General features: G+C 46.6%; 1 protein-coding gene across 4 annotated transcripts in view; it reads right to left on the bottom strand.

The window, feature by feature from the left end:
* The window catches only part of LOC142466820 (uncharacterized), a 186,684-nt gene that overhangs the window by 127,287 nt on the left and 37,864 nt on the right, over positions 1 to 21,533 (bottom strand). The window contains exons 1-3 of one of the 4 annotated variants that reach the window (XR_012788237.1): positions 12,317 to 12,991; positions 8,812 to 9,773; positions 7,745 to 7,822 (exon numbers count right to left, since the gene is read on the bottom strand). The exons of 1 other annotated variant lie outside the window; for it this stretch is intronic. The gene's annotated coding sequence lies outside the window, so the exon portion shown is untranslated. Of the gene's footprint in view, positions 1 to 7,744; positions 7,823 to 8,811; positions 9,774 to 12,316; positions 12,992 to 21,533 lie in introns of those variants that run through there. 2 more of the 4 variants (XR_012788236.1, XR_012788235.1) reach the window with 2 other exon arrangements.

The following is a 21,533-nucleotide window of genomic DNA, read 5'->3' as shown; positions in this document are numbered from 1 at the left end:
TGTGTGTGTTTGTGTGTGTGTGTGTGTGTGAAAGAGAGTGTGTGTGTCAGAGAGTGTGTGTGTCTGAGAGAGAGAGTGTGTGTGTGCATCAGAGAGAGTGTGTGTCTGAGAGTGTGTGTGTGTGTGTCTGAGAGAGTGTGTGTCTGAGGGTGTGTGTCAGAGAGAGTGTGTGTGTCAGAGAGAGAGAGTGTGTGTGTGTGTCAGAGAGAGTGTGTGTGTCTGAGAGAGAGTGTGTGTGTCTGAGAGAGTGTGTGTCTGAAAGAGAGTGTGTGTCCGAAATAGAGTGTGTGTCTGAAAGAGTGTGTCAGAGAGAGAGAGTGTCTGAGAGAGTGTGTGTGTCAGAGAGAGAGTGTGTGTGTCAGAGAGAGAGTGTGTGTGTCAGAGAGAGAGTGTGTGTCAGAGAGAGAGAGTGTGTGTGTGTCTGAGAGAGAGAGTGTGTCTGAGAGAGAGAGTGTGTGTCTGAGAGAGAGAGTGTGTGTCTGAGAGAGAGTGTGTGTGTCTGAGAGAGTGTGTGTGTCTGAGAGAGTGTGTGTCTGAAAGAGAGTGTGTGTGTCTGAGAGAGAGTGTGTCTGAGAGAGAGAGAGTGTGTGTCTGAGAGAGAGAGAGTGTGTCTGAGAGAGAGAGTGTGTGTCTGAGAGAGAGAGAGTGTGTGTCTGAGAGAGTGTGTGTCTGAGAGAGAGTGTGTGTGTGTCTGAGAGTGTGTGTCTGAAAGAGAGTGTGTGTCCGAAAGAGAGTGTGTGTCCGAAAGAGAGTGTGTCCGAAAGAGTGTGTCAGAGAGAGAGAGTGTGTCTGAGAGAGTGTGTGTGTCAGAGAGAGTGTGTGTCAGAGAGAGTGTGTGTGTCAGAGAGAGAGAGTGTGTGTCAGAGAGAGTGTGTGTCTGAGAGAGAGTGTGTCTGAGAGAGAGAGTGTGTGTCTGAGAGAGAGTGTGTGTGTCTGAGAGAGAGAGTGTCTGAGAGAGAGAGTGTGTCTGAGAGAGTGTGTCTGAGAGAGAGTGTGTGTGTCTGAGAGTGTGTGTGTCTGAAAGAGAGTGTGTGTGTCTGAGAGAGAGAGAGAGAGAGAGAGAGTGTGTCTGAGAGAGAGAGTGTGTGTCTGAGAGAGAGAGAGAGTGTGTCTGAGAGAGAGAGTGTGTGTCTGAGAGAGTGTGTGTGTCTGAGAGAGAGAGTGTGTCTGAGAGAGAGAGTGTGTCTGAGAGAGTGTGTGTGTCTGAAAGAGCGTGTCAGAGAGAGAGAGAGAGTGTGTCTGAGAGAATGTGTGTGTCAGAGAGAGAGTGGGTGTGTCAGAGAGAGAGTGTGTGTCAGAGAGAGAGAGTGTGTGTCAGAGAGAGAGAGTGTGTGTCTGAGAGAGAGTGTGTGTGTCTGAGAGAGAGAGTGTGTCTGAGAGAGAGAGTGTGTCTGAGAGAGTGTGTGTCTGAGAGAGTGTGTGTCTGAGAGAGAGAGTGTGTGTCTGAGAGAGAGAGTGTGTGTCTGAGAGAGAGTGTGTGTGTCTGAGAGAGGGTGTGTGTGTCTGAAAGAGAGTGTGTGTGTCTGAGAGAGAGAGAGAGTGTCTGAGAGAGAGAGAGAGTGTGTGTCTGAAAGAGAGAGAGAGTGTGTCTGAGAGAGTGTGTGTCTGAGAGAGAGAGTGTGTGTCTGAGAGAGAGAGTGTGTCTGAGAGAGAGTGTGTGTGTCTGAGAGAGAGTGTGTGTGTCTGAAAGAGAGTGTGTGTGTCTGAGAGAGAGAGAGAGAGTCTCTGAGAGAGTGTGTGTCTGAGAGAGAGAGTGTGTGTCTGAGAGAGAGAGTGTGTGTCTGAGAGAGAGAGTGTGTGCCTGAGAGAGAGTGTGTGTGTCTGAGAGAGAGTGTGTGTCTGAGAGAGAGTGTGTGTGTGTCAGAGAGAGTGTGTCTGAGAGAGACAGAGTGTGTGTGTCTGAGAGAGAGAGAGAGTGTGTCTGAGAGAGTGTGTGTCTGAGAGAGTGTGTGTCTGAGAGAGAGAGAGTGTGTGTCTGAGAGAGAGAGTGTGTGTCTGAGAGAGAGTGTGTGTGTCTGAGAGAGAGTGTGTGTCTGAGAGAGAGTGTGTGTGTCTGAAAGAGAGTGTGTGTGTGTCTGAGAGAGAGAGTGTGTGTCTGAGAGAGAGAGAGAGTGTGTCTGAGAGAGTGTGTGTCTGAGAGAGTGTGTGTCTGAGAGAGAGAGTGTGTGTCTGAGAGAGAGAGTGTGTGTCTGAGAGAGAGTGTGTGTGTCTGAGAGAGAGTGTGTGTGTCTGAAAGAGGGTGTGTGTGTCTGAGAGAGAGAGAGTGTCTGAGAGAGAGAGAGAGAGTGTCTGAGAGAGAGAGAGAGTGTGTGTCTGAGAGAGAGAGAGTGTGTCTGAGAGAGAGAGTGTGTGTCTGAGAGAGAGAGTGTGTGTCTGAGAGAGAGAGTATGTGTCTGAGAGAGAGATTGTGTGTCTGAGAGAGAGTGTGTGCCTGAGAGAGAGTGTGTGTGTCTGAGAGAGAGTGTGTGTCTGAGAGAGAGTGTGTGTGTCAGAGAGAGTGTGTCTGAGAGAGACAGAGTGTCTGAGAGAGAGAGTGTCTGAGAGAGAGAGTGTGTGTCTGAGAGTGAGAGAGTGTGTGTCTGAGAGAGAGTGAGAGAGTGTGTGTCTGAGAGAGAGTGAGAGAGTGTGTGTCTGAGAGAGAGTGAGAGAGTGTGTGTCTGAGAGAGAGTGTGTGTCTGAGAGAGAGTGTGTGTCTGAGAGAGAGTGTGTGTCTGAGAGAGAGTGTGTCTTAGAGAGAGTGTGTGTCTGAGAGAGAGTGTGTCTGAGAGAGAGTGTGTCTGAGAGAGAGAGTGTGTGTGTCTGAGAGAGAGTGTGTGTCTGAGAGAGTGTATCTGAGTGTGTGTGTGTGTGTGTGTGTGTGTGTGTGTGTGTGTGTGTGTGTGTGTGTGTGTGTGTGTGTGTGTGTGTGTGTGTGTGTGTGTGTGTGTGTGTGTGTGAGAGAGAGTCTTGAGAGTGGGTCTGACAGTCTGAGAGTGGGTCTGACAGTGGGTCTGAGAGTCTGAGAGTGGGTCTGAGAGTGAGAGTGAGAGGGTCTGTGAGCCTGAGAGAGAGAGTGGGACTGAGAGTCTGAGAGAGAGAGTGGGTCTGAGAGTCTGATTTCCCTACCCCCTGCCCGATTTGTGTGTGTGTGTGTGTGTGTGTGTGTGTGTGTGTGTGTGTATAGACACCAACCCACAGTTAGTCATAGTCACCCACCAACCAAGAGTCGGTCAGTCACCCAAAGAGAAGCAGTTCCAGCCACCACATTAGTGGTGAGTTCATTAAATGTTTGACCAAATATAGCAGGCTAATTTTTAAGTTGATAATTTTGGATGGCCCACGACTGATTTTATAAATATCAAAATGGCCCTTGGCAGAAAAAAGGTTCCCCACCCCTGCTTTAGATCATGTGTATCCTATTGCCAACTATATAAGTATTTGACTGTTATGTGATTATACCTCTGGACTGAGTGCAGCAAATAGGGTTCTTTTTGGGTGATTCCGATTTCACCTGGTTTGTTTGCGTATAATATGCTGTAACCTGTATATGAACTGTGGAATTTCCAAGTCCTGGGTTCCGAGAGACTAGATGGCCACAAGGCTTACTGCCACTGCGTCTGGTCAGGTCCCGGACTTGAAAGCCTCAGGGATGCCAAGGTGTTAGAACAGGTGGGGTACTGGAATTATACTCAAGTACCCACGTCCTGGTATAACATAGGGCTATTCGGCAACCATTTGCCCAGCCCCAGACTGAGGAGCCTGGCACAACGGGGGGTTCAATATGCTAAGAAGCAGAGGTGCCAGGTTGGTGCATGCCCCTTAGCAGAATTGAAAACGGTATCCACCAGACTTCAGAGTACCGGCAAATCGGTGATAGGCTGGCAGAGAAATTCCCACGCTCTGATTGGCTGTACTGTTTTGTGAATGGGAATCCATAAGGCCTCGGCCATGGTCGAAAAGACCGTGCTGAGCCGCGCTGAGTGGAAACATTATCCCAATTAGCGCGGCTTTAGTCGGCGCTTCTGCAGGAGTGTGGAATTGCAACCAACAGATAAAATTAAGTTTTCCCGCTGAGGGAAGCGATGGGTCGGTCACGTGACTGCCAAAAGCCAATGGCAGTCCATGACGTCGGCGCCGTGACGCGGCGTGCTAGCCCCGCCTTCCGCCTGCCTCCCACCTGGCACACAAGCGCGCTCGCTGACGCTCATGCAGGGACACGAAAAATCTCCTGCTTGAGCAGGAGAGCATGAGCGTCAGCGCTGCTCAGCGCTCTTCCCTACAGTATGTCCCAGGCCTAACCCATAAGAGGCTTGGCAGCCAATCAAGAAAGCAGATTTTAAGCGCCAAACCATCAGTGGCAAATTCAACATCCCAAAAAGATGCTCTGTAAGAAATAGACGCGATAGAGCTGGATGCTACAGACAGGCACTGGCCTGCAACAGACCTTAAGGCTGTGTTAACATCAATATCTGCCAGATATTTACAATCTGACCCTTTGAACCAATCCCCGAATTGGGAACATCAAGATACATTGACGAGAGATCCCTCACACTGGCCCGTGTGAGTGTCAATTTATTTATTTATTTATCTACACCATTGCATTGCAAAGGTTTATTGTTGCATCAGTCCATTACCCCCCTATACACTGCAACTGCTACATGTATATATATATTGACCATTTTACGTTTCCATTTCCACGAGGGTAAACCCCCTAGAGGGAGAAAACCATCGAACGAAGAAAGCTGGAGGAACAAACAACAAGCGAAGCGACGACCGCAGACGAAGAAAAACCCTACAAAGAAGAAAACCAACATAAAGAAACCTTGATGGGATAGAACTTACACAAGGCCGTGTAAGTTTTTACTTTATTTTTCTTTTCTCTTCCCACTCACCTATACATATTACTGTCGTTATAACAAAATCATATGGAGTCTACTACGTAGACTGGCGCCTGCAACAGAGGTGTCCTCCACCATATTGATCATTAACACATCGGACATACTACTAACTGTGCTCCCCCATCTTCTTTCTGTATCAGAAATTTCAAGGCAAAACATTTTCTAAGTCCTGCTTTTCAGGGGCCAAGTTCTGAAAATGGAATGTTGCGGTCGCGGCTGGAATTGCATGCCGAATTGAGTTCCAAGACTTTTGTGAGTACCTCCCGGTCATTGGAAAGGACTCATACAGACTTCATTTTGAAGCCATTTGGACTAGGAAAGCTTAGTTCGTTAGCCCAGATCCCCAGTAAGTGTGTTATCTAATGTTTATTGTAATCCATTGTGTGTATGTCTTTTCCTGGAATAAATTACAATTTATTTTACCTCCTTGTTTTGCTCAATCATATGATCCCGGTATAAAAGGTGTAAATTACCTGGTCTCCCGTGACAGGCATATTATTTACTGGTGGCATAGGTGGGATCGATTGAGCCTATATTATAAAATCCTGTGGGGTCCTATAGCATAGAGGGAAACTCAAAGATTGCGAGCTCCCAAACAAGCGGTAACGTACACACGTTTTACAAGACACGGAAAAACAGGTTCTCTCTGTCACTTAGCTTAGTGCCAATCGGGCGAACAAAGACAGGCGGTCAGGTCAGTACCGGTCATGGGACAGACCCAGGATTGTTGCCTCCTCCCATATCACACTGCTTCCTAACTCTCCTCCTGCCTTCCTTGACTCTTTTTCCGCTGGAGGATGTGTCACTGCTGATCTCCTCTTCTCTCTCTACCACTTGCCCTCTTGATCCCATTCCCTCCCATCTCCTAAAACCTCTTGCTCCTATAATCCCTACGCTCATACAGATTTTTAACTCTTCCTTCTACTTGGTACCTTACCCTCCCCCTTCAAACACGCAACAGTCATACCATTACTCAAAAACAGCAAGCTTGACCCTACCTGTCCTTCTAACTATCGACCTGTCTCCCTCCTGCCTTTTGCCTCCAAACTCCTTGAATGTCTTGTATTCTCTCGATTGCTCCATTTTCTCAACACCTATTCTCTCCTAGACCCTCTACAATCTGGCTTCCGCACTGCTCACTCCACTGAAACAGCCCTCACTAAAATAACTAATGACCTCCATTCTGCCAAAGACAGAGGTCATTACACTCTGCTCATATTACTGAACCTCTCTGCAGCATTTGACACTGTGGACCACCCTCTTCTCCATCACATTCTCCATACTCTTGGTATTCGGAACAAAGCTCTAGCTTGGATCTCCTCTTACCTCTCCCATCGTACTTTCAGTATCTCCTTTGCCAATACCTCCTCCTCCATCGATCTCTCTGTGGGGGTACCCCAGGGCTCTGTCCTGGGACCTCTTCTCTTTTCTCTAGGTGACCTAATCACATTTCTTGGGTTTAAATATCACCTCTATGCTGACAACACACAAAATTACCTTTCAACCCCTGACCTTACACCTGCTGTACAGACCAAAGTATATGAATGTCTCTCTGGGATATCATCAGAATGGCCATCCGTCGACTTAAACTTAACATGGCAAAAACAAAGCTTTATACTTCCTGCAAACCTGTCCCTACTACCTCCTTCCACATTACTGTTGTAAGTACCATTAATCACCCAGTAGCCCAAGCACACTGCCTGGGGGTCACAATCGACTCCTCTCACATTCGCCCCTCACATTCAAAACATATCTAAAACCTGTCGCTTTTTCCTCCGCAATATAACAAAGATACACCCTTTCCTCTGTTACTCGACTGCTAAAACTTTGACTCAGGCCCTCATTCTCTCCCGTCTCAATTACTGTAACTTCCTGCTGTCCGGCCTTCCTGCCTCTCACTTGTCTTCCCTACAATCTATCCTAAACGCTGCAGACAAAATCACTTTACTCTTTCCTAAATCTGTCTCAGCGTCTCCCCTGCTGAAATCACTCTCCTGGCTTCCTATCAAATCTCGCATCTCGCACTCAATTCTCCTCCTCACTTTTACAGCTTTACACTCTTCTGCTCCTCATTACATACATGTCTGCCCTAATGTCTCACTATGCACCATCCCGACTCTTGCGTTCCGCTCAAGGATGTCTTCTCTCTACCCCCTTTGTATCTAAAGCCCTCTCCTGCAATAAACCTTTCTCACTGACTGCCCCACACCTCTGGAATGCCCTTCCCCTCAATACCAGACTAGCACCCTCTATCCACCTTAAGACCCACGTACTTAAAGAAGCATGAGTAGCACCGTGGCTAATACTATACACATAATACATCAAGCTTGGCCCCCTGCAGACGCACTTACCTGAATGCCCTCCTACTGTCTTTGTACGTTCTCCACACCAATTAGATTGTAAGCTCCTCCGCTTGTTACTTTTATGTTACTTTTAAATGTTACTTTTATGACAGAAGCACGTCCCATGATCTGTTATTTGTATTATTTGCTATTTATATGATTGTCACGTATATTACTACTGTGAAGCGCTATGTACACTAATGGCGCTATATAAAGACAGACATACACACTCCACTCACCCCCTGTGCCCCCACATAAAACCCTTATTATTATTTTTTACACACGATTAATACCACAGGCCGGTGGGTGTCTGGGGGCCTTTGGGTGGTCCCCGCTAGGCTCCGTGGGCCTCCAGGTGGTCCCCATAGGCCCCAATGGGGTCCAAGGGTGGTCCCCGCGGGTGTCTGGGGGTCCCCGGGTGGTTCCCACGGGGGTCTGGGGTCCCTCGAGTGGATCCCACGTGGGTCTGGGAGCCCTCGGGTGGATCCTGCATGTCCCCACAGCGGTGGGCCCCCCGGTTCTTACCCACAGATGTCCCCCGTGTGTCCTCAGGTGGTCCCCGTGGGTCCTCGGCTGGTCCCCGTGGGTCCTGCGGTACCATTCCTATATGTAGAAAAAAAAAACAATGTGAAGGGCATCCTCATCAGCTTACTGCAGGTCCCTGTCCTCCGTTGCCAGAAAAAATACATAGAAAAATACATTCTAATGGCCCCTAACCCCTTAATCACCTTAGTGGTTATTAACCGCTATAGTAATTAAGGGGTTAACCCACCCTGCCCTGCTACCCACCGGGGAGGCCTAACCACCCACCCCGGACCCACTCTACCCACCCTGTACCCATTGAGTGGCACAGTGGTACATCATACCCATATAATATTGGCATGAAAAGTCACTATAGCACTCAATGGGCACCCTAATCAAAATACATTAATGCCCAAAAAACACAATAATAAAACATACAAAAACATCTAAACACCCCAATTCACTAAATAAAAACATGTATTTTGCTATGTTGTTTTTCTGGCACCCCAGACACCCATGGGAACAACCTGAGGGCCCCCAGACCCCTCTGGGAACCACCCTAGGGCCCCCAGACACTGTGGGGATGATCCAGACACCCACGGGGACCACCCTTGGACCCCATTGGGGCCTGTGGGGACCACAGAGCCTAGCAGTGACCACCCTAAGGCCCCTAAACACCCGTTACCACGACGATCCTGCTTGCTGCCTGCCGCCGAACCCTGCTTCTGATCCCAACAATCCTTACCTGTTCCCGCTGTTCAGGCCACCGAGGTCCTACCCGCTACAGGAGTCTTCCCTTGAGAGGGACCCACCAAAGAGCTTTGTGCCATTAAACTGGGGTATCTCCCACGCTTACCAGGAACACCACATGGAGGGTAAAAATATTAAGAAAAAACATGACAATAAAATAACCTTGGTGAGTAGCTGCATGGAGGATGTGAGCTAGCTACTGTATCAGTTAGACAAGTGAGCTGTTAAACTAAAGGTTGCATAGAAGAGAGTACAGTACCAAACAACCTAACATACAAAGCAGATAAACAAAAGAAGGAAACATAGAACCTAGCACTTACAGGGTTTGATGATGCTGGGCAGAGATATAATCCATGGGTACCCTTTGGGCAGGGAGGTGGTTTCAGAGTAAGAGGCAAAGTCCAGGTCCAAAGGGCTCAGTCAGAAGGGACACTCCAAGGTGAAACTTGAAATAAGTATATTATCCTCCCGTTCAAGTCTACTGGCTGCTTGCCAGGTTATACGTAATTATAGTGAGTTAAACTATAGAGAAATATTGGATCTGTAATGGGTCAATCAAGGTACATTGGGTCCAGAACTTTGAGTAAATCAAGACATGAGTGTTTTTAGTCAAGCCCAAAATACAAACAGTTCAGTCAGGGAACCTGAGCAGGCTTAAGTCAGCAACCAACAAGGAGGTAGCATTCTGACAGGTCCTTAGAACAAAAAAAGATTAAGAAATGTGGATGAGCTGAAATTTGAAGTCACTCTTGGGACAAATGAAATTTCATTGGCAAGAAATCAGGGGTGACCAGGCCCAATGATGACAAGGCAGCAACAGGCCAAATAGATAGGGGAAGCAGAGTCCTCCAATAGAACACAAGATATTGAGGACCTTAGCCAGGCCAAAACACAGCACTGTATCTGGGCTGTGTTTTCCTTCCCTCTCCTGTCTGTATAGGAGAGCTGGGATCATTGACAGTATGGAGATGTCGCTGCAGGAGAAGATAGTGTGTGGCAGTGGGACATAACATTATAACTCCCAAAGGAGACAGGGTTATAGGAGGGAAAGGCACATCTCAGGGGGCAGACCAGGCAAGAGAATTAGCTTGGATGATGAGACCAATAGCAGGGTTTCACATTTCTCTCATGCTGCTTCCCTCACAGTAAAGTTTGGACAACAAAATTGGATGGATATCAATACAGATGTAGCATCTTGTTTCTCTCAGCCTCCATGGATGCTCCACACGTCCTCCGTTAGCACTCCATGATGCAAGTAGTGAGTTTCTGCGGCATGCCGTACCTGTTCCGTATGAATTTATTTAGTGGTCAGTTGAAACTATTATTTGTGTTTTGACAGTTCAGTGTGTGTCTGGCATATGGTGCACTGAATATCTTTGCCTATAGGACTCTGAATTTTACAGTGTAGTTCAATGTCTGAAGTAGATGTCTTACAGCACAGTAGTCAGATAAAATGTATGTACTGTATATGTCTTTGTTTAGTGACTTTGTTCTGTCATTACTGTATCCAATGTCAGTGTTTCACGTTTTATTAAAAATCAGTATGTATGTAACAGAATCTGAGTCAGACATTAACTTCATTTTTGAGTGTTGTATGGGACATGATGGAAACTCCTTGCAGCAAAAGACCAGATTGCAGTTATGCATATATCATATATCCCGCAATTGAAGTCGGGACAGATAAGAGAGCAACTCTGTCTGAGATCTATGAGTAGATCATTGACAAGTACAAATACTACAAAACTTCTCCAAACCAGGAAGGGTGGAAGAATTCTATAATACAGCGGTGCATAATCTTTCTCGCGTGCGCCCCTCTTCCTGCTTACATCCATGCTCACGTCCCCCCTCACTTATCTCCTCTCCGGCTCTCTACGTCAAGTTGCCGTGCCATGACATGACACCGTGTTGCCGAAGAGAAGGTAAGTGAAGTTGAAGAGGCCTCACGCGAACCCCCAGCATTAATTTAAATGCCTTGGGGGAAGAGCGCGGGGCCTATGCAAACGCCCCCCCCCCTGTTTGCGCACCGCTGCTATAATACACAATTTAAGTTTGAATGATTGCTTTATTACAACACCTCCACGTCCTGGCAAGAAAGGAGGTTGCTGGTCGCTGCACCCATCTTGGGTGGGTATGTTTGATCATGGCAATTTCTGAAGGAGAAAGATATCGATCGGGAACAAGAGATTGAATAATAGACATTCCCGAGCTGGTATGTATGTCTTTATTTAAATAGCGCCATTAATGTACATAGCGCTTCACAGCCCCTCCAATGTGCCACAACCTGCTCATCAGCTTCAGCCTCAATACCACTACCATTTCCAGTACGGGTCAACCAACACTGAAAACCAGATAAATCCACATCCCAGCTACCTGTCACAACCAGAGTACCAGTCTCACCCAGAGTTTCTGTCTCCATCTGCTTACCTTTATCTTTACCAGCACGGATCAAGCAACTCAGCCAAGACGATGAACCTGAATCCGTATTATACAGTAGGATCTTTTTGATCATTTACGCACAGCACACCCCTGGCATCAACAGTGGGTCACTGATACCTTATAAGCCAACAAATGCAATTAATAAAAGGGTGGGTGTCCTACACATACTTTCGGCATTGCTGCAGGCGGCTGTGCTCTGATCTCTCCTCTCTGCTGCAGTCTCAGATTCACTTCAGATCAGGTAAGATTCTCAGATACATTGAAGCACAGTGCTCCAGTCAAAATCCTACCCTGGAAACGTTCTTATGACTCACCGCCAAGATTCCCTGCTTCAGCACAGACCAGAAAGGTAAAAAGGGGTACAGGGGATCATGGTATCCCCAGAATGGTACGGGAGTCCCTAGTATAAGGGCTGTTATATAGTGCCATGCGCGCGCGGAATTTTAGTTTGCTGATGTCAGTCAGCCTTTCTATAATGGCGCGCGCGTGCGCAGCAGGGAGCAGGGAGCCGACAGACAGCGGCGAAGACGGGGAACTTCATCTTTTCGCGCCGCTACCGGCGCTGAATGTATGTACTGTATATGTTTGTGTGTATATATGTATGCATGTGTATGTATATGTATTTGTGTGTCTACACAAATGTAATAAATATTTTATTTCTACCAATGTTTTGTTTTTTTTAATAAATCACACACACACACACACGGATGCTTAGTTCGTGCCCAAGTGACCCTGAACCTGGTATGGGGGTTCAGGGAGTGCTCCAGCTATGTGATAAATCTGCAAGATTTGTGTGTGCAAAATGTAAAGTCAGGTTTCTATAGTGTGGCCGGGACAAGGCCCGGGCCATAGAGGGGTGGGGAGAGCGGAGGCGCGCTAACGCTGAGGCTCGCCTGCTTCAGTCAGCGCGATTGCACGGACTTGCAGGCGAGCCAGCATGCGCGAAGGGAGCCGGGGTGAGGTGGTTGGAGGTGGGGCAGTGACGTCGCTGGGCCAATCGCCCGCGACGCACTGACGTCAATGTCATGGCGCCGACGTCACGGCGCCGTGACGTTGACACTGCTGTGCAGTGATTGGAGGTTTTCAGCCGACAGCACGCTGAAAAACAGCTTGGCGCTCGGCTGAAAACTCCAAAGCCTGAGCACGCCTACGGACGCTCGCGTGAGCCCCCTCTCAAGGCATCCTCATTGAGGATGCAGGGGCTCAGCGCGGAGCGTCCGCACGCCTGGTCCATTTATGGACGCAGCCTAAGGCTAGTAAGAGTAGAGAGTAAATCTTATTCTATCCCCGACAACAGAAAAGGGTTCTTAGACATTTTAGCACAAGATACAGTGTGAAAGTATATTTTATTAAAGGATTATATTGAATAGGTATTTATGTGTTTCCTACCTCTCGCAGGCGAGCTGTGCTCTGACCTCTCCTCTCTGCTGCTGTCTCAGATTCACTTTCCCGGAAGTGGAGACACTGACTACATCCAGGTCACAGCTCTGTCCTACTGCGCATGCTCACACTAAGGAGGCTCATGGGAGTTGTAGTTTTTAGACTTCGAAACGGATCACGTGTCACATACTGTGCAGATTAGAAACAAGACAGTAACATTTCCCAGGCACTGTGCTAGGGAAAAAAAGAAAAAATATGATCGATATCAGCGCTGCTCCTTGGGATGACAGACTCACCAGGTAGTGCGTCATTACCCTTTCAGGTATCACAAGACCAGGAGACACAGAGGGGACGGACTCTCGTGAGCGGTGTGAGCTCCATCCGTGGGCTGCTGCAATTGCAGCCGCTGGCCCCACATGGGAAGCGGGTCTGCAGGTGGCCCTTACCCCGCATCTTCAAAAGGTCTTTTTTCCTGCTCCGCACTTACATCTTATTTGGCTACTAGCTGTGGGGGTCAACTGTGCTAGGGAAAGATAGTTTCTGCTGCATGTAGCTGTGTATACTCCTCTTGGTCCTTAATATATCTCAGTAAAGCTGCTTCCGTTCATCACTATGTATACTTGTTCTCGCTGTGTCTCACAGAGGGCTGGGGCAGCACAGGCTGCTGGTTTTTGTCTTTGAAATGCAGATTGTCCTGATTTTATCATTTAATTTATTTTCCAAGTTAATAACAAGTGCCCCCCCTGCTCCCTCACACAGAGCCCCCCCCCCCTGCTCCCTCACACAGAGCCCCCCCCCCCCTGCTCCCTCACACAGAGCCCCCCCGGGGTCTGACGCTGAGCAGAGCTGAGCTGCAAAGTGCTTTATCAGAACCCTGACGCTGCATTCTACCTGCCCCAAATAACACACACCGAGCGCAATAACATCGGGAAGAAAAAGAAATTATGATTGGTGTTTTTTTTTTTTTACGGTTCTTAATCATTAAATGTGTCATGAACTATTAAAAAGCTTCTGTTGCCAATTCAGTATACTTCTGTGTCCTCTTCCAGACACCAGTCTGCCTACAGATCTCATTACTGATCTAACCAAAGCCTACTCTGCCCACACCGTCTGTTCTGAACATAAGACTGACATGTATCTATAGGAATAGTTATGCAGGCTATTGATCCCCATGTATGCAGCTCTGTTTTAACTGGGTCACTTCTGAGTAATACATGTATAGTGTTGTGTCGCTGCCCACACTTTTCATTTTGTCCCAGTATCTGAAAAGAGATTACACAAGTGGTAATACTTGAAAACGAGAGGTAACTCTCAATGTATTACTTCCTGGAAAAACATTTTATAAATAAATAAATAAAATTAAAACAAAGCAGGGATTTATGGGTCCCATCCTAGCCTCAAATCAGAGAGATGGGGGGAAAAAAAGAGATTTGATTGGCTTTCAGCTGATCTTGAGATCAGAACCCTGGATTCTGATCGTGGCTCCTCCATCCCCGCCTACCTCTCCTTCCTTCCTCTCCCCTCCCCATTTTCCCTCTCTTTATCTGTCCCTACTCTTAATGTTTTCTATCTCACAAAATAAAGATAATATAGAAGGTGAAAAATACAAATATACAAATCTGATTCACATCCATGTAACACACAGAATCTGAAGAAATGAGCATTTAATATAAAACAATGAGCTATACCAAGATAAATGTTTTTGAATGTGTATTTGGTATAAACGCCAATCTTTTGTTATAGATTGATATGTAAACTGTGAATTGATATATGCAAAACAATAAAAAAAAATTGAAAAAAAAAAACTAAGCAGCCAATGTTGACCTGACTTACTGCAATCTAAATTCCTAAGACTTGGTGCCCCAGCCATTGCCAAACCGATTGCTTCCCTAGTCAACTGTATTCTGCCTGCAGGTCATATCCCTAAAACCTGGAAAACTGCCAGAGTTGTCCCTATCTTCAAAAGTCGGGAGAAAAACACTGTCTCAAACTACAGGGCAATCTCTCTACTCACAATACTATCCAAAGTCATGGAAACATGTGTTCACTCCCAATTAAGGGATTACAATACTCAGACAAATTTCCCTAGCCAATTCCAATCTAGCTTTCGCCCCAAACACTCGACGGTAACTACCCTGCTAAAAGTTTGCAATGAAATCCAGTGTGGAATGGAACAGGGACAACTTACTGGAGTGATCACATACCTCCTCTTCCTACACCCCTACTGTCCTAGAGACACCATTTTGCAAGGGCAATCTGCATAACAGATCCCTAGAGATTCTTGATCTAATACCACTCAAGTGTGTCACTTTATATTGGATCCAGAGTACCATATGTACTCGCCATACAGTAGGATTCTATATGTGTGTCCGGACTACGATTTTAACCCCCATTATTTTAATATGTCTGATCATTAAAGATTAATTTTAAATTATACACTAATCATTCAGAATAGGGATCACGAGTGCTGATAATTGGGTTTCTTTCTTCTCTTGGTTTGTTTGCATTCAACTTACCCAATAGCACCGATTTCTACCAATACAACCTTATATTTACTCATTAGCTGTAGCGGGGTACCCCTATTATTCTATGAAATATTCCTACTTAGCAAGGTATATGGTGGACCCATGTGACATGGAAATATAATCATCCAATAAGCCTATAGGACAAAAGATAATAAAGATAGATAGAAGTAGAAAAAAAAAACTAAAAATTCTAGGTCTGAATTGAATCAACAGCAAAAAGTCCCATGGTAGATAATATCAATGATTGGAGAGAGTATAATGCTCTCAAAAACATGTGTGGCATAAGAATGCTTGTATAGTGTCCAAGGTACAGATGATGAACGTATCGCAAAAGATTCCTATTGGGTGTGATCCACGGTAAAAGTCAGCAGCAAAAACTACATGTATAACTCAAAGGTTAACACCAGTTGCCTGATAATGATAACCCCACAATGCAAGAGATGGTAATATATACAGTCCGGGGGGCAGGCATTTAAACTGGAACCAAAAATCTCTGTTGCTAGGTATAATGCTTGATACTTGCATGGCGACGGTTCGTCACATTGAAGAGAGGAGAGTCCATAACGGATATGTACATCTTGCAATAAGAAACCCCCGGTTCCCTCCACCTTCGGACCAAGCGCACAACAACCAGAAGAGATCAGCAGAAAGGAGCAGTGGCAGAAAACCAATGAGAATAACAGAGATGCAGTTGCTTGCAGGAACTCCGATGGCCGTTTCGTCGTGAGGCTTCTTCCAGGAGTATGATCTGTGTAGAGCAGTTAAGCACTTTTTAAAGTGCTTCTGATTTCGCGCCATAGATCACGTGTTGCGTCTAATCCAATCAGGATAAAGCTGGATCGTACATGCCTTACATACTGGACACCTAACAAGCTCCTATTGAACCCCCAAAATGACCACAACATATATATAAGCATATGAGTGTCACAGAGGAGTGCTACTGAGCATGGCAATATATATTTTAAAACCAGAGACAGAACATAAAACACAGACAAAGCTCAGTTTTTAGCACATCCAGTGAGACTCATACACGGTACAGTGCCTAAATATATATGTATAAATATCTAATAAGTAAAATGGTCTTTTAGTTTGACATTTTTGGCCAAAATTGTTGTAAGCCCATGAGCCACCGCCAAGGCAGACCACATATCAGGGGTACCTAACGCTAATATAAATTCTTAATAACCTGTGGTCTGCCTTGGCGGTGGCTCAGGGGCTTACAACAATTTTGGCCAAAAATGTCAAACTAAAAGACCATTTTACTTATTAGATATTTATACATATATATTTAGGCACTGTACCGTGTATGAGTCTCACTGGATGTGCTAAAAACTGAGCTTTGTCTGTGTTTTATGTTCTGTCTCTGGTTTTAAAATATATATTGCCATGCTCAGTAGCACTCCTCTGTGACACTCATATGCTTATATATATGTTGTGGTCATTTTGGGGGTTCAATAGGAGCTTGTTACAGTAGGTGTCCAGTATGTTTTACAATTCTTGTCCAGCTAGTCATGGCTGATTGGAGGGTGGCAACCTCCTTCCTAATTTAAGCTCACCCCCTCCCACATTTAAATGGTTATGGGCTCACTCCATAGCATCTTCCACTCAGGGGAACTTGCCTGCTTGCAGTTTGGCTGTGACATCTCTAATACAGAGTGCTTTTCGTGGTAATGTACAGGTTAATAAAAGCTTCAGTCAGACTCAGAACTTTGCAACTAATATTGACAGATTTACTATAAATCATTCTTCCTGTTATTACACAGGTTATTAAGAATTTATATTAGCGTTAGGGACCCCTGATATGTGGTCTGCCTTGGCGGTGGCTCAGGGGCTTACAACAATTTTGGCCAAAAATGTCAAACTAAAAGACCATTTTACTTATTAGATATTTATACATATATATTTAGGCACTGTACCGTGTATGAGTCTCACTGGATGTGCTAAAAACTGAGCTTTGTCTGTGTTTTATGTTCTGTCTCTGGTTTTAAAATCGTACATGCCTTAACCAGCACAAAGTGACTAATGGACCTCAACTATCTGCAGCTAAAAAGAGACAAATAAGTACGAGTACTAAAACGTACAAATAATAGAGGAAAAATAAGTGAAAATTTAGAAAGATATATTTATTCTTAAAGCAAATATTAAAAAGACTGTACGATAAGATGTATAGAGAAAGGAAAAAGAGTGCACTGAAAAAATATTGAATACTAATTAACAGAAAATAGGCAGAAACAAGAGACATAACAGTAAAGATAGTTAGTTTCACAGAAACATGGCAAAGCCAATGAAGTCATTATGTCCAGATGAACTATCCATCTACATTCCTTTCTTAGAAGGGATTGCTCAATATCACCACCTCTAATGCCTAATGTGATCGTATCTATGGCAAATGCTACCAAAACCGATGGGTCAGAGCCATGCACATTTAGAAAATGTCTGGCAACACTTGTTATCTTTCTAAAAGATGCCATATCCCATTGGGCATTTTTAATATTTCTAGAGTGCTCTAGAACCCTGACCTGAAGTTCTCTTGTGGTCATCCCAATGTAAATGAACCCACATGGGCAACTAAGGTAGTAAATTATATTCTTAGATTTACAATTGAGAAAATAAAAGATTTTATATTCCCTCGTACCTGAAGAGTCTTTGAAAATTCACGTTTGATTCATGTATTTACAGGCCGAGCAATGGCCACTTAAAGAAACCTTTAATCTCTGATTGGTTTAAGAGGGTGGTGGTTGAAGGAGAGATGTAATGACTTATAACTAATTTATCTTTTAAATTAGGTGCTCTCCTACTAATTAATTTAATGGTATCTCCCAAAACAGCTCTTAGATCTTTATCTGCAAGTAGAATGTTGTTGAAGGATATCTCTGAGACTGTTCCATTTGCAATTGTAAATTCTGATAAACCGAATTGTTTTATCAGAAACTTTTTTCGGCTTCGGTTGTAGGAGAGATGCTCTTTCCAACTTACGACTATTTTTACAGTCTCATTGGATAAGATTCTTACTATATCCCCTTGCCTTGAATCTTGTAGACATTTCATTTGTCTGGGCATTAAAAATATCCAATGATGAACAGATGTGGTGTAACTGCACAAATTCATCATTGGGTATACCCCTGATCTGATGGGGAGGGTGAAAGCTACAGGTGCGTCGACAAGTATTCTAAACTTGCCTTGGAAAATCTGGGGTAATCACCAACAAGACCCAGGTACATGCTGCAACATTTCAATGACATTTCTGCAGACAGACTAATGGCCCATCGGATTAACACAGCAGGGGTCCCTGGCAGTCCCGTTCAAACTGAATGCTCCCACCATCCCAGGAATAGATTTGTGTAGGAGGGTGCGCATGTAGCGCCCATTGCCGTTCTTCTGATCTGTAAATAATAATAATTTTTGAAAACAAAATAGTTATGTTTTAAAAAAAAATACAAAAATTGTATTAAAGTGTCTGTCAACATTGTACGGAAATTTTGCATGGATAAAAAGAATTTTGAGGCAAAAATACCATCCTCATGCGCGGATACATGTATAGAGTGTTTCTACATCACATGTGACAAGTATGGTTTGATTGTTCACAGTGATGTTATCCAGCTGTCAGGATTGCCTAGACCTCCTGCCTAGCCATAGCTTCCTTGTCCACTGGGTGTGCTGCTGTCTTCTGTTGGCTCTGGGTTCCTCTGTCTTCTTGTTGCTCCTGTCTCTGTCCTTTATAGCTTGCTTCCTGTCTGTTGCTTTTGCCTTTGCTTGCTAGTCAGACTCCTACAGTATGCTCATGCCTGTCTTTGATCCTGACCTGTTTCCTGTACCTGTACCTGTATTTGAGTCTGCTCACAGTAAAAGCCCTTGCTAGTAATCTGGCTTGTCCCTGGTTATTCCTGCTCCCCGGTCTCAGTCCCTGCTCCCTGTTCTTAGTCCCTGTCCTGCCCCGCCTGTCCTGTTCCAGTCTCCTCGTTGCCGACCTCTGCTTGTACCTAACTTCGCTGCCTGCCGCTTGCCTCGGACCCCTGCTTGTACCTGACTTCGCTGCCTGCCGCCTGCCTCGGACTTCTGCTTGTGACCCCTACTACGCTCGTGCTGTTCCGGCCACCGAGATCCTACCCACCACAGGAGTCTCCCGTGACACCAGCCGGGATAGAATATCCATGCTATCTCGAAGGCAAGACGGTAAAGTCTCAACGAACAAATGAAGAAAAGCATTAAGGAAACGGATAATGGGCTCGCACAACCCCCCTATGCCCGAAACAATAGGACATCCAGGGGGGTGGGAGAGGTGTTTATGAATTTTAGGCAACAGGTAAAGTGTGGGAATTACTGGGAACTTTGTAATAAGGCGATGATGTCGTTTAGTAATAATACCCTGTGCAAGTGCCTCACTGTGACGATTCAGGGGATTCCTTCCCCTTCTTTCTCTCCCTCTGTCCCATCTCCTTCTAATCCCTCTACCCCTTCCCACTCCTGTCCCACTCCATCTACCTCTCTCTCTATACCACTGCCTCAGAGCACGCCCCGCAGGTCTCGCGCGCCCGCGCGGTCCCTGAGCCCCTGCAGTGACGCTCCCCGCTCCCAGACACCCGCTATGCCCGCAGCCTGTACCTCACCTTCCATGGCGACCCCGTCCACTCCTCTGCCTCCCTCCAGCGGGGTACCCGTGGCGTGGCGCTCCGCGCGCCTGGTGACGCAGCCTGTGCGCGCGCTCCCTCAGCTTGCAGAGGGCGCGCGCACACGCTCCTCCTCTGGGCTGTCGCCCTTCTGGGTCCTCCTCCCGGTCCCTGCGGGCCATCTCCCTGTCACAGGCACACGCTCCTCTTCTTTGGCCCGCCACGTTCCTGACTCCTCCCAATCCCTACAGGCCATTCCCCTGACTGCCCCTTCTGTCTCCTCCTCTTCTCTCCTATTGGTGTGTCTCCCTTTATAATCCCTGTCTGTCCTCTTCTTCCTCGCTCTGCATAGTTCCTGTTTCCCTGTGTGTGCTGACCTATGCTGTGCTCCCTCTGTGTCCCTGCTGTATCCTGCTCCTGTGTTTACTTTGGATTTCCCTGGCTTTGATCCCTGCTTGTCCTGGACTACCCTGCTCTCGGTACCCCTTTGAACCTTGCTACGAACTCTACCTCGCTTACCTCTGGCATCCTTGAACCTGGCTTTGTATCCTGACGACTCTACTCTCTGGACCCCTGGACATTGGCACATGGACACGACTATTCTTACGCTTACACCATCAGACGTTGCAAGTATCATTAACCACTCTTTCTACAGGCCCAGCAACGCTATACCACACTCCGGGCTTTCTCCCACTGCTGTGGGTGTGTGGTGTAATACCGTTCCCACCTCAGTACTGGGGTCTCGCCAGGTCTGCGGGCATACAGGCGTGACATTATGCAGAGCCGAACAAATGCAGACCCCCCTGAGGTGGGTACCGGTATCGCCATAGAAATTTCCTTAGAGGCCTTGCAATTCGTTAGTAATCAGTTATCTACTGTCTCCCAGCAATTGGCCAAGTTCTCCCCTCAGGAGACCCCCATGGCTCGCACGCCACCAGTGGCCACAACCTACGCTAACACAGGACCCCGAATTCCCTCTCCGAATCGCTACGATGGGGACCCCCACGCCTGCCGCGGTTTCTTAAACCAATGTGAGGTGCAGTTTGAGATGTCCCCCTCCCTGTTTCCCACTGGTCATGCTAAAGTAGCATATGTCTACGCCTTGCTTACCGGAGACGCTCTCGCCTGGGCCTCCCCCCTATGGGAGCGCAAAAGTGAAGTAACGCAAGATTATTCTCTCTTCAGACGTTAGTTTCAACTTGTATTTGATACTCCTGCACGGCGCGAGACAGCCACCTTCTTTCTTTTTCACATTTCACAGGCCCGAAGATCAGCTGCCAAATACGCCATCGAGTTCCGGCCGCTGAAGTCCAATGGAATGATGAGGCACTCGCCGCCGCGTACTGGCACGGACTCTAGGATACATTGAAAGACGACCTAGCTACTCATGCCCAGCCTTCCTCCCTGGAGGAGTTGATTACCCTGAGCGAACGCATGGATCAGCGTACTCAGGAGCGACGGCACGAAAGGCACTGTTCTCGCTCTCCTTCTTCTGTTGTTTCTCACAGGTCGCCTACAACACCTCTCCTGGCACTGGAGTCTCCGGAACCGATGCAGGTCGGCAGTCAGCAACTTCGGGCCACGGAGAGAGCGCGGCGTCGCCTGAATAGACTTTGCTTCTACTGTGCTTCTCCGGAACATCGTCTCCAGAATTGTCCCCTGAAGCCGGGAAACGGGCACACCCAGTAAAGGTAGAGGGGCTTCTACTGGGTACTGTCTCTCCTTGCCCCTCTCCTCCCGAAGCTCTCCCAAAGAAGTTTCTGCTTCCTGCCACGTTGGAGGGCCCGAACCTTTTCCTGAAGGTTGAAGCTTTCGTCGATTCGGGATCTGGTGGTAACTTCCTGGACCAGAAATTCACGTTGGAGAATCAAATCCCCATGGTCAGAAGGAAGACCCCCATTGGCCTTGAGGCCATCGACGGCCAACCACTCCAGCCGGCATTTATAATTTGGGAGTCTATTCCTCTTACATTGACCTTGGCTGATGGTCATAAGGAGGTAATCATCTTCGATATCTTTCAATCTCCCACCGTGCAAATTATTTTAGGATTGCCTTGGCTTCAAGTCCAAAATCTGCGCATTGACTGGACCGGCA

The sequence above is a fragment of the Ascaphus truei genome, chromosome 15, assembly GCF_040206685.1.
Source record: "Ascaphus truei isolate aAscTru1 chromosome 15, aAscTru1.hap1, whole genome shotgun sequence".
NCBI classification, from domain to species: domain Eukaryota; kingdom Metazoa; phylum Chordata; class Amphibia; order Anura; family Ascaphidae; genus Ascaphus; species Ascaphus truei.
The sequence above is the reverse complement of the archived record's forward strand: the minus strand, read 5'-3'. Positions and strand labels throughout refer to the sequence as shown.